We start from the raw sequence: 16,899 nt of genomic DNA on the forward strand, positions 1-16,899 counted from the left end.
AGAACCTCTTTCAAAACAAGGCTTTAAAAAACATAATTCAGAAGAAATTTGGAGTAGAGATTTATGTGATAATGATAGTATTACAGGAGTGAAGGTGGGAAGACATACACTTTATGAAAAACTTAAAGAGGCAAGGCAGAAAAGAAAGCATTTATCTTGCTTTTTAGAAATTTGATAGGTGAATAGATTCTGTCAGAATGATTTTTTATTTCATGGGGTGCTGCTAAATCCTGAAGCAACTGAGAATAGCAATTTCAGAGTAAAGGAAATTGGCTACATCTATCCTTTTAAAAAGAAAGGCATACCTGGAAGAGATTATTTTTCTAAACTTTAATAATAAAGGAGAAAATGAAAAGCTAGAATATTGTGCTTTTAATCTTCTCCATGTAGTTTCAGTCAATAAGGTAAGAAATGAAGAGTGAATAATTTGCATAGCAGATACTGAAAGTATTATTTTAGGCATTTTCTATCTGCAAGGTTCATCAGTGGAAATTTGAAGAATACAATATGCATCAGTGGATATAAAAAGTGTGTTCATCATCTCATCTTTTAGTTCAAAATTTAGGTCTGCCTCTTCTAGTCTCTAACCAAGAAATGCATAGGGATAAAATTATATTATGAATTAGAAAGAGAAGGATCAACTCTACTTGGGACAAATTATGTGAAGACTTAGTTATCTAGAGAAACCTTTATTGCTGGGAAAGGTGGAAGAAAACAGAAGAAGAGGACCACCAGCAATATAGTCTCAGTTATAGTGGCAATGGGTATCCCATCTGAAGACTTGAAAGCTCAGTTAGGAACAGATCATCATGGAGAAAATCTCTCTGTGTAGTCACTAAGAGCTGACCCAACTTAATGGCACATATCCCACCAGGGTGCAAGATCGAAAATCACAACCAAGCAGTGATGGGCTAGCAAAAATTTTACTACCACACTGTGGGCATGGCTTATGCATTTTGTTTCAACATCTTTCAGTGCAAATTGGGTGCTCTGGGGTGGAGCTCCAAATATTGCTACCAGAACTGCGTTCCTGACCGTTCCCATAGGAGCCCATCACTGCAACCAAGTAATGTAAAGTTATAATTGATTAAAAAGTTTTTTTAGAAGATAGCAGGAATTAATTTTTAAAAAAAATTCAATGACACAAATGAAATTAAATAAGGCTTATTTTTAAGCTTGTTCAGTATGGCTAGATCTGTATTCATACTCTTCTGAAAATGTCACAAAAGTTGCTCAACCTGCATCATCACCATCTGCCACAAAAACATAGGAAACTATCTCAACATACAGATACTTCTACAAACCTCTAAACTCTAAACAGGCAGAAGTGTTTTTAACTGCTAAAGCTACATTCAGGTGAGCTGACTATATGACATATGACTATATGACATGCTAAAGAAATAGCAACCACATTAGGTTAATTACAGTGAAATTAAATTATGAAAGCTAGAATGTGTGCTGCAATGAGAACTTGTTCTCCATTTAATAAGAAGTTTAAAAGTTTTCAGAATGATGTACAGGAGGAGATGGATCAAAAACAACAGACCTATTTATTTATTTATTTTGACTTCTATGTCACCCATTCTCGAAGGACTCAGGGCAGCTTACAACAATATAAATTACAACAACAATTAAAAAAACCCCAATCTAAGTTCTAAAACCCTAATTAAAACTCATAGGACAACTCAACAACACGCATACATGCCATTCATACAGATTCATACACGTGGTCAAGCTAGTTGTTGAATTAGGACCCCTAGGCCTGCCGGCATAGCCAGGTCTTTGTCGCCTTATGAAAATCCAGTGGAGTATGGACATTGGGGGGGAGTTGATTCCATAGAGCCGGGGTTGCAACAGAGAAGGCCATCCCCTGTGGTCCTACCAACCTGCATTGCTTAGCTGATGGGACCTGGAGGAGGCCAACTCTGTGTGCTCTAATTGGTCTCTGGGAGGTATGTGGCAAGAGTTGGTCCCATAGATAATCTGGCCCTAAGTGATATAGTAGTAACAAACACCTTGAATTGTGCCTGGAGACTAATAGCTGATGGAGTATAGGTGTTATATGAGTGTAACGAGGTCCACCCATAACAACTCGCGTGGCTGCATTCTGGACAATTTGGAGTCTCCGAACACTCTTCAAGAGTAGACCATGTAGAGTGCATTGCAATAATCAAGACGGTACATTGGGAGAATACATTTCAATCCTGGCAAATAAGCTACTGCACCATAAATTTAAAAATCTTTTCTTCTACCCAACCAGTTGACCCTTATTTGGTGGAAACAATGATAGATAATTCTTGGAAATGTAGATTGGTTTAAAAAACAATCTCTACCTCAATCTACTGCTTTGAAGCCCTGTGATCTTTTCTCAGTTTTAAAGCAGCCAGCTTGTTGGAATAATTTTACATGTCATATTTTTTTGGGGGGAGGGCTGTCTCTTCCCAATTTTAAACTTCCCAGGAAAAAATATTTCTTTCTATGCTTTTCCTACTCTTTTCCATCATCCTTTCATCCAAGTGTATTCTTGAAAGCTCTTAAGCTATGTCAAATAACCTCTAAAAAGTGGCTGTGATAAGGGAAGATCATCCAAAAATCTTCTTTAACTCAGGAACAGGGTTTTGGTTTATTGGTTTTTTTAAAAGGTTTGTATTTTAGCGCAGTGAATAAAAAAAGTTTTTTTTAAAAAAAATCAATTTAAGACTACCATCACTTTAGAACAGTAAAACCACATTTGGAATACTTCAACCAGTTTTGATTGCCATGATATAAAAAAAGATGTTGAGACTCTAGAAAGAGTTCAAAGAAGAGCAAGAAATATTATTAGGGAACTGGAGACTAAAACGTACAAAGAATAATTGCAGGAATTGGATATATCTAGTTTACTGAAAAGAAGGATTAGTGTGGACATAATAGCAGCATTCTAATATCTAAGGGGCTGCAACAAAGAAGAGGTAGTCAATCTATTCCCCAAAGCACTTGAAGGTGGAACAAGAAGCAATGGAAACTAATCAAGGAGAGAAGCAACCTTGAACTAAACAGAAATTTCCTGAAAACAATTAATCAGTGGAACAGCTTTCCATCAAAAGTTGTGGATGCCCCATCAGTATAAATTTTTAAGAAGAAACTGTTGTGGCCCACTAGTGGCCCAAGCAACTGATAGCAGATTGCGTTCAAGAGGAGACTGACTTGGTGATGCACTAGTGGCCTGTGCAACCAGCACCCAAGTCAGACAGAGGGGAGGATGATGAGGACTTGGTGCCAGAGGCCTTTGGAACCTCCAGCACCTCAAAACAATGATGAGGAAGAAGAGGCTTCTCCTCTTCTTGATGTAAGAGCTCACAGAACTGCCAAGAGACAGGAATGGATACTCAAGAGGAGGTCTCCTTGGGAGTAAACCTGGGGGCTAATTGGCCACTCCCCTAGTCTACTTAAGAACTGTAGGGGCAGCTGAAAGGCTTCAGGAAACATAGTTTACTCTTGTGTATCTGTCGTAAATTGTCTTGTGAGTCCCTATTTCTCTGCTTCAGATTTCTTATCATGGAAGACTCCTGGGCATTTTGCCAAGCCTTTTGAAACTATGTGAGATAGCAAGAACTAATTGTATTGCTTTGAGTTAAGACTGTTTGAATTACGCCAACTGCTAATGAAGATTAATTAGCAGCTGACATTTTGCAAGAAAGGATTGCTTTTTGATTTGTGCATGTATCTCTATTACTAAGCCAGTTATTAGCAGTGGTTCATTGATTAAATTTAGTTCATTCAAACGGTGTGTTTGTTACATTCGTAACTGGGGGCAGAACAGAAACTAGACAACTATTTGTCTGAAATGGCATGCTTGATCAGGACATTGGACAATAGATCTCCAAGGTCAAGTCCAACTCTGTTATTTTATTATTTTGTTATTCAACCCCAGTCCCCAAATAGTCAGAGTACTAGAGAGAGTAAACTTCAGCAAGTTTTCTTCAAAGTCCAGGATTTGCTTTCTTCTACTCCTTAGTCAGTTCCCTACCTAGAAGCATCTCTGTCACACTAAGATTAAAATACTCTCCTATAATGACAAAAGGCACTTTTAACAGTTTAGGATCTCAATCACTCTTCCATATTAAACACCACAGATTTAGACAGTTAATTCAAAGGAGGGGGGATATACAGTATATTGGTGAAATTATGTTTGACTGATTAATTTTACCATGAAGCTTCACATAGGAAAGTAGGAATATTATGATAAATGGTTGTATCACATTTTTGATTAATGGTTACTTTCTATTTGGTATAATTATCAGGTGTTAGTTTCAAAGAAAGATGCTAGGAAATGAAACTTCAGTCTAGATAACAATGCTCCTGTCTGAAGAGAAAAATGGGCTTCCACTTTCCATGTATTATTGTGTAAAGAGGCCAATGGAGGGGAAATCTATGGTTTGTGGATTTTGAAGGATAAGATGGATTTGAAACGGAGTCAGTCTAAATGAAGTTATGGTCCAGTGGAGTGGAAGGAGAGAGATTCCAGTGGCCAATATTGAAACAAACTAAAAGTTTAACATTTGGGAATAAACAGCACGGCTTTTAAAACAGTTGGTTATTAGTTATTTATCATTCCATTCAGGGGTGGGCTACTGCTCGAACGGGGGAGAATGCAGTAAGGTAGTGAAAATGGAGCTCCACCCCAGAGCACCCAATTTGCACTGAAAGATGTTGAAAGAAAATGCAGGGCGTCCTGCATAAGCCACGTCCACAGTGTGGTAATAAAAATTTTGGTTACCTCCCCAGAAGGTAGATAGGTAAATGATAGGAGGAGAAGGAAGAGGAGATGATAGATAGATAGGCAGGTAGGTAGGTAGATGATAGGTAGGTAGGCAGACAGAAAGACATACATACAGACAGATATAAATTTAGGGAAAGGTAATTTATATTTATATTAATTTTATTACTTTTGATTGAAAGTATAATAATAAGCACAATTTGATTTTTTTTAAAGCAAGTAAAACTTGGAAATGTAGCAGGGAAAATAGAATAGAAATAGAAAGGAGTAGAGGAAAATAATGTGTTTGTGTATGTGTAATTTCTGTGTGTGTAGATAATTTTCCTTTCAGCTAATAATTCTTATTCAAGATAGGCCCTGAAAAATAATACATGTTTTTAGCTGGATAGCCTTAGTCTAAACTGAGGATAAAAAATAATTTATCCGTGAACTGAGAGGAGCAAACATTTTAAAATGATAGGGATTCATCAATATAATTTCATGAATTTCATATTAGGCAGAAGCATGGAAAGTTAGATATTGCCTTGGAAAATATGACTGCAAATACAGTATGAAACATTTATAGCGCAATCCAGTTAGGAATCCTTCATTATTTGATAAATGGGCAATTGCGCATAAAGACAGTAGTTGCATTCTGAACTGATTCAGACGTCTGGGCTCCATTTGCATGTTGAAAAAAATCAATTGGTTGAAACTCTCTCATCCACCCACCCACCCATCTACCTATTGCAATAACAAGCTTAAACATAAGCAGCTTTGTCAGTCTCAACTCCCATGGATAGATTAGGGTTTAGTATGCTCAGTTTTATGTCCTTCATTTTGAAAAAGAAATAGCAAGCAAAATTAAGTCCTTTGCAAAGCACATGTGTGCAGTAAAGCACAATATACCATTTTCCAGTGGAGAATAGGAGAATTGTTGGAGATGCCTACAGAAGAGCAATGCTGGGGGCTTATAATCTAAGGTGCATTGCACAAATGGCATTTATTAAATACTTCCATCACATTCCATATATTAATATATGATTATGGCTTTTGGGTGATGACATTACTATTATCAGGTGCAAAAAGCCAGATCTTCTCAGGAAAGGTCCAACTCATCAACTTTACTGTGTTCTACCCATATTACAAGAATCTCTCCAGACAGCTTGCCTTCACCTGGGAACAACTAGATAAATTTTCATAGTGCTTGATGTAGGGGAGTGTCTTGCAGCTGTAGAAAGATTCAAGGCTAGTTCCCTGTTTAACCCGTCCTTTCTGTCTAGCTGGGAGTTTCTCAGTAGTTATAAGCATATTGTCACATACTTCTACAGCTTATCTTTTCAGTCTTTCTAACTCTTCTGCCTCACATGTCCCAATAACCGGCTAGGTCACACAAAGTCGGCCTCCTCTGGGTCCCATCAGCCAAACAAAGCTGACTGGTGGGTTCACTGGGGAGAGCCTTCTCTGTTGTGGCCCAGGTCCTCTGGAACCAACTCCCCCCAGAGATTTGTACTGCCCCACTCTCCTCGTCTTCTGGAAGGTGCTAAAAACACATTTATGCCAGCAGGCCTGGGAACCGATAGCTTCACTCCAGCCAATTAATATGAATGAGAGATGATTTATTGTTTTTATCTACTTTTAAAATGTTTTAATATAGATTTTTACCTGTCTATTTTATCTTGTCTATTTTTATTCTTGTAAGCTGCCCTGAGTCCACAAGGAGAAGGGTGACCTATAAATCTAACAAACAAATAAATTTATATTCTGGTCATATATGGGTAAAAGGAAGGTGTGTTTCCCCAATTTTCTTAAGACCTGGCATAATGCTGGATCATGTATTCCAGGGGAGATATGAAACCAGATCTTTTTAAAATGCCTCTGGGTATCTCTCATCAGGGATCCCCAATATTTGTGATACCCTAAGTTGCATCTCCAGTTCGATTTCTAGATCAATTCACCATGCAACTGATGCTGATATTCTAATACAGGGGTGTCAAACTCACGGCATCACATTGTCATTACATGATGTATTGTAACTTTTCTCCCCTTTGCTAAAATGGGGGATAGGCATGGCCAGCATGTGACGCATCCAGCCCATGGGCTGTGTGTTTGACACTCCTGTTCTAATATTAATATCCGAAAATATTATTTTCTGTATTAAGACAGTGCAGCTTAATTCTCCATCCATTCTTCTGCATTAAAGAATTTTATCTCCTATGCCAGCTGCAATACATAAACTACAGCTATTTATTAAGCTTCTGCGTCATTTGTCACTTTTATAGAAATTGCCATATTTTCCAGGCTGTAAAATGAAATAAAATTATGCAGCAATGATATATGTCATCATTACTTCTTATTTGGTTTCACAAAACAAGTTTGATTTATAAACTGAATAAATAACAATAGTGTTCAACTATGTATATCTACTGAGGCTTCATTAGGACTCATAAGACTCTAAAGTGTAACTCAAAGAGTATACTTATGTCAAATTAGATTCTTCCTCCTACCAGTTGTTAAAAAGAATTTAAACCAATAAATATTGGCAAAGCTATGCAATAGATCAATTCCAGACTACATATACAATATTCTTAATTCTTTCTGCCTTTTATTTATGCACTATCTGTTCCATTTAGCATTATAAAACCAATAAGGAAAAAATCAATAATTTAACAATAGAATATATAAAGTTCATTATATTGGATATGGCCCTTGGAGGGGCCAAGAGGCAAAAAGAAAGCAGTATGCTCCCTCACATATTTGGGAATACTACGGTGATTCAACAGGGAAAAAAACCCATATGTTTTTTCCCATCGAATTTAAATTTCAAATCCCAGCAAGGGTATGGCTAGCTGATGAGAGCAAAATAGCTTGAAATAGACCTATACTAGTCTATTTCACACATACACACACACACACATTTCGACCTTGTCGAAATAGATCTATAACAGACTCCATTCCTTTTCACTTACCAGCAAAAATATGTAACCATTTATATGTGTGTGTGTGTGTGTGTGTATGTGTGTATGTATGTATATATACACACATAACATACAACACATGGCCAGATATATTCAGAACATGATTCATTTTTGATGCTAGTTCTTGAAATCCAAGAAAATCCATCAACTGTATAATCCACATAATGCATTTTTATTTAACGCATCTTTAAATCCCTAAGGAATGGCAGCAGCTTCAACAGCATTTTTGCAATGTTACTTATTTAAAATATTGTGTTCTTTAGGAAACAAAAAGCAGTCGCTTAACCTATGGACAAATCCCTGAAAAATGTTCTAAATATTTGACTGGCTGAGTATAAAGATCCTTTATTATTATTTTTAATTAAAAGTTTTGTATTTATAATACATTTTAGAAACATAACATATACATAACAATGTAACACAATACAGACAGATAACAAAAAGAAAAGAAAGGTACATGACAGTCTATTCAGTATATTATCGCCGGCTGACTTACCGGCCCCACGGCGCTGTTGCTGAAGGGCCGGGCAGACTCGGACCCTTCAGATGGCGGCCGCCATCTTGTTTTCGGCCGAAATCTCGCGAGGCGAGATTTCGGCCGAGAATGCTCAGCTCACGTGGCTGGGCATGACGTTGGGTCCGGGCGGGGCCTGCTGGCCCTATTTAAGGGGCAGCAGGCCGGGAAGAAAGCCTTTTCGCCCGGACCTAGCTGAAGAGCAGACACTCGGCTGAGTGCTGCTCGGACGCCATTTTAGGTTGCCCTCGTGTTGCGGCCGCCATTTTGTGGCCGACCGAGGGGGCGAAAAGTCTTTTTTCCTCGAGTTCGAGGCTGCAGTTCACCGGATCTGTCGTGGGAGGCTCCAAGCCTCAGGACTTGCGGAGCTTTCTTCGGAGGATCCCCCTCGGGCCCGAGGGGGACTGGTAACCTCCTCCCGGCTGGGAGGAGGGCGCGGTGGGGGGGCGCTTGGTTCTGGGGTCCCCGGTAGTAGCTAATTCTGTGGGCAATTGTTAGCTCTCTTGACTTTGAATCTGCTAATCGAGGTTCAGATCCTGGTGGAACCACCTTTTAAAATTTCGGGCCTTTAAAGCCTGCCTGTGGGGAGGCTTTCCCTTAGCTCCTGAGGGAAGGGGCCTGGGGGGCGGCAAGGGCTTCTCCCCTTTCTAGTGCTTGGCCCTAGGTAGGGCCCAGTGGTGGGAGACCTTTGCTTGCCAATCAGACGGTGGGGAGTTTGCGCATCGGTAGTTGGGTGGCTCTTAGCATAGTGGAACTGGGAAGTTGGGATGGCCCCAAAAAAGAGGCCTGCCACTGCCCCTACGGCTCCGCCGGCTGCGCGCCCCAGGAGGGCCCTTAGGCCTTCTGCCCGGGCTCGGGCCAGTAGGGAGGGGCCTACGGGGGTGGTCCCTGAGCAAGGGGGGTGGCTTCGTTACCTCCTGCCCCTCAACCTGTTCTTTCTCCTGCCATGTCTTGGGCCAGGGTGTTGGAGAGGCTCGACGAGCTCGAGCAGTGGCGAAGCGGTGCGGGCTCCGGAGTGTCCCTGGATCAAGTTCCGGCGGCGGTGGGGAGAGATCCTGCGGCGGCCCAGGCTGGGCAGATGGCTCCGGTTGGACGACAGGCCCCGGCGGGGCCGATGGCGGCTTTCCCGGGCCCTGCAACAATGGGCCCCCCGTGGATGACATCAACCCCGTACGGGGCAGGTGAGGCTGCACCACACACTACACCACTGTCCTTTCTTCCTTCCCCCACCCCGGGTTTTCCCCCGGCGGGGGTTGGGAGCGGGTCCAGTTTTTTGGGGTCCTCCACGGGCACCTGCGGGCAGGTCTGGGCACAGCTGGTTCCTCCGTCGGGGCCGCCGGCGGCCGGCCCTGCTCCGCTGCCCGGGACAGGTCCTACGGGGATACCTGCGGTGCCTGGGGCAGGAGGGTGGGTTCCCCCGGCCCCTGCTGTCATGCCCCCGCTCCCCATCTTGCCCTACCCCCACGGTGCGGGAGTTTTTGGTGTGGCGGCCAACTCGGTATGGGACCCGTTCGCTTGCATTAAAGCAGGGGCTATCCCGTGCGGGTTGCCGTCCACCCCTTTAGGGTGCCACCTTCACCCTTCGGTGAAGGAGGCTATATGGCGGGGGGAATACGTGGATCTTTTTTCGCTTTTGAACCGGGAGGTTCCTAAGCAGGAGAAAGAGATTGTCCCGGGGGAGAAAACGAAGAAGACCAAAGTAACGAAATGCTTCAGCTCCTGGCTGTATGCTTTTCTTACTTATGGGTCTGTGGTGATTCAAAGGCAGCCGGCTATGGCCTCTGCCATGTTCAAGTATATAGATTTGATCGCTAGGGCCCACTTCGAATATAAGGGCACCATATGGTGCCATTATGATAAGGGTTTCCGTATGAGGATGGCGGTAGAGCCCAACTTGCCATGGGATATGGTGGTTCCGGACCTGTGGTTCCGGGCCACGCATATGTCTGGAAAGGAGGGGTGTGAGCGTACGGATAGTGGGCACTTCATGGAGGAGGAGCCTGGCGCGGCTTCGCCAGCCAAGGCGACTCCTGGTGTGGCTGGCAAGGGGGCCTCGCCCGCTTGTCATGAGTTTGCTGCAAAAGGGGCGTGTTTTCGTCCCTTTTGTAAGTACAAGCATGCCTGCGGGAATTGTGGGGGGTCCCATGCAGCTTCAGTCTGTCCCCGCCCCAAGAAAGGGGTGGAGAAGAAGGGCGGGGGTCCAGGAAAACCTCCCCCACCAGCTGGGGGAAAAGGGGCCCAGCCCAATTAATGTGTCTGTGCTCGAGGGTTGGTTGGTCAACTACCACCCTCGCCCAAGAGCCGAGCTGCTCTTGAGGGGCTTCTCCGAGGGATTTAGGATCCCTTATGTGGGTATTAGGAAGGCTTTCATGTCGGACAACCTCAGGTCGGTTGTCGGACATGAGGACATTGTGCGGGCTAAGATTCGAAAGGAGGTTGCTGAGGGCAGGGTCCTCGGGCCTTTCCCGGAGCCGCCCTTTTCGAATCTTAGAGTGTCACCCCTGGGGGTGGTCCCCAAAAAGGCGAGTGGTGAATTTCGGTTGATTCACCATTTGTCTTTTCCAAAAGGGGAGTCAGTGAATGACTTCATTCCTGACGAGCTTTGTTCAGTCCGGTACGTATCCTTTGATGCGGCCGTGGCCATGGTTAGGGAGTGTGGGGTGGGAGCCCTTATGGGTAAATGCGACATTAAGTCGGCATTCCGGCTCCTCCCCATTCACCCAGGCGACTTCGGGCTTCTGGGCTTCCATTTCGAAGGTGGGTTTTATGTGGACAGGGCATTGCCTATGGGCTGTTCTGTTTCCTGCTCCCTGTTTGAGAGCTTTAGTACCTTCCTGGAGTGGGTGCTCAGGAGGCGTAGTGGCCTGGGCTCGGTCGTTCATTACCTTGATGATTTCTTGATGGCCGGGCCTGCGCAATCGGAGCAATGCTTTGCTTTGATGCGGGACTTCGAAGCCCTTTGTGCTCAATTGGGGGTGCCTTTAGCCCCTGAGAAGACCGAAGGCCCTGCCACCAGGATTACCTTCCTAGGTATTGAATTGGATTCAGAGGAGCAATCCTCCAGATTGCCCCTGGATAAATAGGTTAAAATTAGGGCCAAGCTTGAGGCGGTCTTGGGCTGCAGGAAGGTTACTCTTCGGCAGCTCCAGGAGTTGGCCGGGATCCTTAATTTCGCCTGTCGGGTAGTGGTGCCTGGTAGGGCTTTTTCTCGCCGGTTGTACGATGCGATGAAGGGGCTACGTTTGCCCCACCATCGTACCCGCTTATGCGCCGGGGTCAGGGCTGACCTCTGCGTGTGGCGGGAGTTTTTGGAACGTTTTAACGGGTTGTCTTTTTGGCGGCAGGAGCTTCTTTTGGAAGCGGAGCTGCAGCTGTGTTCCGACGCCGCGGGGACTTGCGGTTTCGGGGTAGTGTTAGGTGGCCAGTGGTGCTGGTCGGCATGGCCTCCGGAATGGAGTGCCTGTTCACTGGTTAAGGACTTGACCTTTTTGGAGCTTTTCCCCTTGGTAGTGGCCTTAGAGCTCTGGGGAGAGCAGTTTAGGGACAAGACTGTGCATTTTTGGTGTGACAATCTAGCGGTTGTCCATGTTGTGAATGCCCTGTCCTCTAGGAGCGACAGGGTAATGTGGCTTGTCCGCCATTTTGTGCACCGGTCCTTGTCTCTAAACGCCTTGTTTTTGGCTAGGCACGTCCCGGGGCTAGATAACGGGGTGGCTGACGCTTTGTCCCGTGGTCAGTTGTCCAGGTTTCGGACCCTGGCCCCGTGGGCCCGAGAGTCGCCAGAGGTGTTTCCAGCCCACCTGTGGAGCCTGGGCGGGCTCCCGAGAGCTGGAGGGACGAGGCCTCCCGGGCGATCGCCTTATCTGTAGCTCCTGGCACCCTGCGAGCTTACCAGCGTGCAGGTAAGGAGTTTGGGGATTTCAGGCAGGGTAGGGGTTACCCCCATAGCTGGCCTGTCCCGGTTGCGCACCTAGCTGAATTTTGTGTCCTGCTGAAGGGGCGTGGCCTTTCAGTCAGGACTATCAGGTCTAGGTTAGCCGGCCTCGCCTTTCTGTCCAAGGCGGGGGGGTTTAGTGATGTTTCAGGTGATTTTCGCATCCGGAGGATGCTGGAGGGCTGGGTGCGGGAGCGACAAGGGTTCCCTCCTGACGCTCGTCAGGCCCTGACGGTTCAGCAGCTGTCTTTGATTAATCACACATTTGACAGTCTGTGTGCCTCTCAGTACGAGGCCCGTCTTTTTAGGGCAGCGACTTGTGTTATGTTTTTTGGGGCCCTTAGGGTCAGCGAGGCAATGGCCTCCTCGCAGTCTGACTTGTCGCTCCGCGCTTTCCAGCTCGCTGATCTGACCTTTAGACAGGGGGGTGTCTCCCTTTTGGTGAGACGCTCCAAGACAGATCAGTTACACAGAGGGGTTAGACTTGAACTTAGCACAGCCACCGATCAGTCTGTTTGCCCGGTGGCTGCTTTGCAGTGTTTTTGCGGCTTGCGGGGGTCAGGGCGTGGGTACCTTTTTGTCCACCAGGACGGCACCCCCCTGACCCGGTATCAATTCTGGGCGATAGTGTCTAAGGCTATGTCTCAGGTAGGCATGGATCCCGCCGGCTACGGAACGCATTCGTTCCGTATCGGCGCCGCCACTAGCGCGGCACTTTCTGGTTTCCCGGCCCAACGGATTCAGGAGATCGGCCGCTGGCGGTCAGCGGCATATTTGGGTTATGTTAGGCCCGCTGAGGATTCTGGGCAGGGTTTAGGCTAGGTAACCTCTCTGTGTGTGTCCTCTTCCAGGTTCCCAGTCCAGGCAGAAACCGACGGCGCTGCTGTGTGGCCACAGCATGGTCTTCTGGGCCGGCCGCTCAGCAGCCAGAAGCTCCATTGGGACCCAGCTGTCGTTGGGACGGTGGGTCAATGTTGTTTGGATGGGCCGGAGGGGAATGCGGTGGGAGGGGCTCCTACCGACGTTGCTGGGTACTCAGCCTCCTCGGGCGGTACCCGGCGATGCTGGGCGGGCGGCTACCCAGGGTCGCGCCCAGATGGGACTGGGTGGTCAGCAACCCATAGCCGCACCCAGATGGCTGGTCTTGCACCTCGGTGGCAATGACCTGTGCCTGCTTGGCGGTCTACCGTTGATCGTACAGGCGCGCGAAGACCTGCGAAGGCTTCGCACGGTATGGCCCACCACGCAAGTGGTGTGGTCAGAGATCCTCCCAAGGATCGTTTGGAGGGACGCCATTTCCCTTAGGGCCATACACCGGGTCAGGCGTAGGGTGAATAAGGCCGTGGGAAAAACAGTCAAAGAATTAGGTGGGGTTGTAGTGGCCCATCCCCTCATCACCGTAGATCGGCCGTGGCTTTACCGGGCCGATGGCGTTCACCTGTCAGAACAGGGGAACGCCATTTTCTTACAGGACCTGCAGCGGTCTCTGCGTGAGCTGGCGCAGATAGAGGGGGGAGTCGGGGGGCCAAGATAGAGATCTGACCCCCGCTCCGTGGCAGGTTAGGGGCGGAAATCTGGGTGGTGGTTCAGCAACTGCGCGTTCTCCCTTGGGCATCTTTGGGGATGATTGACAGGTTCTCTCCAAGACCATGGTGGGTGCTACCTGCGCACTTGGGGGGAACCTGTCTTTGGGTCCCGCTATTGAAGTCCCAGGGTAGGGGTGAGCCGGCGGGACCCCCCTCATGCGAGTGCATGGCAGGGTCTCAGGTGAGGGAGAGGTCCCTCACCTGGACCAGCATCGACTACGCCCTTAGTTGCCCAGGAATGTTGACCTTTTACGTCATTTCCACCCCGGAAGTGTTTGTTTGACCCTGCAGGTCCACTGTTTCTGGGTCATAGTTGAATATGTTGATTTATGCAAATTATGCTAATTCATGCTAATTTGATTAATAAATTATGCAAATTTATTAATAATAAAAATGACCCAAGTTTAAATCCAGCTCTGGTGTCCGAGTCGTTACTCCGTCTCTTCTGCAAACATTGATTATTCCCTCCCCCGCCCATTAATTTTCCAATATTTGTTTAAGTTTGAATTGATTTAGAACTTCTCCATCATACTTTCTATTCTTTAATCTTGGCTTTCCACTGTATCCAATTGTATAATTTATTCCAGGTTTCAAAATAATCTGTATCCAATTTGTCCTTTAACTCTAACTTTAACTTTAACTCAGTTTGTCCATCTCTGCACGTGTTAGTATTTTGAATAAGATTTCTTCTTTTGTAGGGGCATCTTTATTTTTCCATTTCTGGGCATAAAGCATCCTTTATTAATGATGTAGAATGATAAGAGCTAATATCATTAGCATAGAAACATTACATACAGTTCCTATAGATTCATATATTTAGTTCTAAGTGAATTCATGCTAAAGTCTTATGTCCAATTTAAGTCAATATAAAATCTTATATCTAAGGACTAAGGTTAGGATCTGGTAAGGTTCAAGATGCTTTTGGACTCAATTTCGATTGGTTCTGGTCATCGTAGCAACAATGAACAACCGTAGGTGTGCTGATGTCTAGTGTGATGAGAGTCACTCCTCTATTTTAAGTGTGAATTACTTAGTTGGGGGTTGCCTAGTTCAGTTTACAGAAATGTTGTTTATTTCTAATTAGGTTCCACAAGTTTTTACAGTACTTTGAGAAAAAAATAGATAGATAAAAACTCAGAGAGATATAGTCTAAGAAATATCCTTATGATACATTTCAAGCACTTGATTTAAATAAGCCTTTGGGATAGCTGAACCTCCTAATTCTTTTTTAAAAAAATCTTTGTGGTCCCCATTGATTCTTCTAACATTCCCGGGGTTTGATCATTTTTAATTCCTTTCAATCATCTCCAAATCATACTCAAAGCTTTATTTTATGTCTCTGTACTTCCATGTTTACACACAGTGTCAGAAAAGATTATTAGGATGTTTGATTTAGGTTTTCAAGCTGCCAGCAGCAACTTCCCAGAAGGCTTCAAGTGAGGCAGCAAGGGAAGCTGACAAAGTACAAAGCCATCTGGTGAATGTCAGAAACCGAAGCGAGATGCTCAGATGTAGTCTTGCAACATTTGTTAGCTTTGCCAGGAACTTCAGTGCACTAACTAACTGGGAGTCTCTTCCATCTCCTCAATTCTTAAACATTCTCAGTCAGACTCATAATGCTCTTAAATGCAAAACAATGATGTTACTTCTACACAAGATTTACCCACAAAGTAAAGACATGAGTTAGCCAGGTATTTTAAACCATATGTAATACCTTTCAGAGTTCTAATGCTTTAAAAAAAAATAATATTCATGATATTTTATTGTAGCACTCTTGACCACATAATGTACAACTTCCTGTTACGCTATAAAGAAATAATGGCACTTAGCAAGGGGTTGAACTAGATGGCATCAAAGGTCACTTTCAATTCTATGGTTCCAGCTTTCTTATGCTTTATGAAAATAGTTGAATGCTTAATGTCCTTTTTAAAATTCTGTCCTTTCACATTGGACCAACAGTCTCAACTTCATATATATGCTAATGGTTAAAACAAGAAGAAAAACATTCACTGGATTCAATAGTGAATGCTAAACAACAACAAAGATGACCCCAGGTATTGCAGCTATGAAAAAAAAAACTAATTCTCTGCTCAGAATTAATCAAAAGAGGGATTTAAAACCATGGCTTGTGATGTTATATAAGGCTGGATTTGAACAGAAAGATCTCAAGTGCTTTCGTTTTAATTTGTTTCCTTAGGCTGGAAAAATGAAATGTTGTCGACAGAAAAGCTAAAAACTGCCTGGCTGACAGATGAAGTGTTAGAAAGCTTAGCCTGATTGGTGACAGCCAATCAGAATTGTCGTTTTATTGGGGAGCCTTGAAATAAGAGGGTCTGCCAAGAAGGTTTGAAATTATCCTTTATTCCAGTTTGGAAAAGACATTCTCTCTTTGATTTGAAAGAACTCACTATCTGCTCAAATTAAATCCAACTGTCTACAACATACTTCATGCCTGCCTTTGACAAAATTTCTTTGAAGTTGAGACCAGAGGTGGGTTTCAGCAGGTTCTGACCAGTTCTGGAAAACCGATAGCAGAAATTTTGAGTAGTTCAGAGAATCGGTAAATATCACCTCTGACCGGCTCGACCCCCATCTATTCTCTGTCTTCTGAGTCCCAGCTGATGAGGAGGGAATGGAGATTTTGCAGTATCCTCCCTCTGTCATGCCCAACAAGCCATGCCACCAAGCAAAGCCAAGCCCATCATGCCATGTCCACAGAACCAGTAGTAAAAAAAAAATGAATCCCACCACTGGATGAGAGAGAAATGTAAAATCAACAAACCAAGTTCAAAATTTAAAAAAATATTCTGAGATGGAAAAAGCAAATAAGAAAGCGAGAAATAATGACTCTTTCTACCATGTTTTTTCTGTATGTTGGATAGTTTCATTTCTGTTGTACCTACTCTGCTATATTAGCATATAAAGACAGAGTAAATATTTAGTGGTTGCTAGAAAATGAGAGTGATACGGAACAGACAAAGCACATTTTGCAGAAGACAAACAATCTCTATGTACACTTTTCCTGCTGGTTTGAAAGCAACCTACTTTGCAGATGAGAATATCAGTTTCTGGCATTTTGTAAATGTATTCTACCTTCTTTTTAACCATAATCAATAGCTTTAGCTCTTTAGAAAAGACAAATTGCTCTT

The sequence above is a fragment of the Erythrolamprus reginae genome, chromosome 1, assembly GCF_031021105.1.
Source record: "Erythrolamprus reginae isolate rEryReg1 chromosome 1, rEryReg1.hap1, whole genome shotgun sequence".
NCBI classification, from domain to species: Eukaryota; Metazoa; Chordata; class Lepidosauria; order Squamata; family Dipsadidae; genus Erythrolamprus; species Erythrolamprus reginae.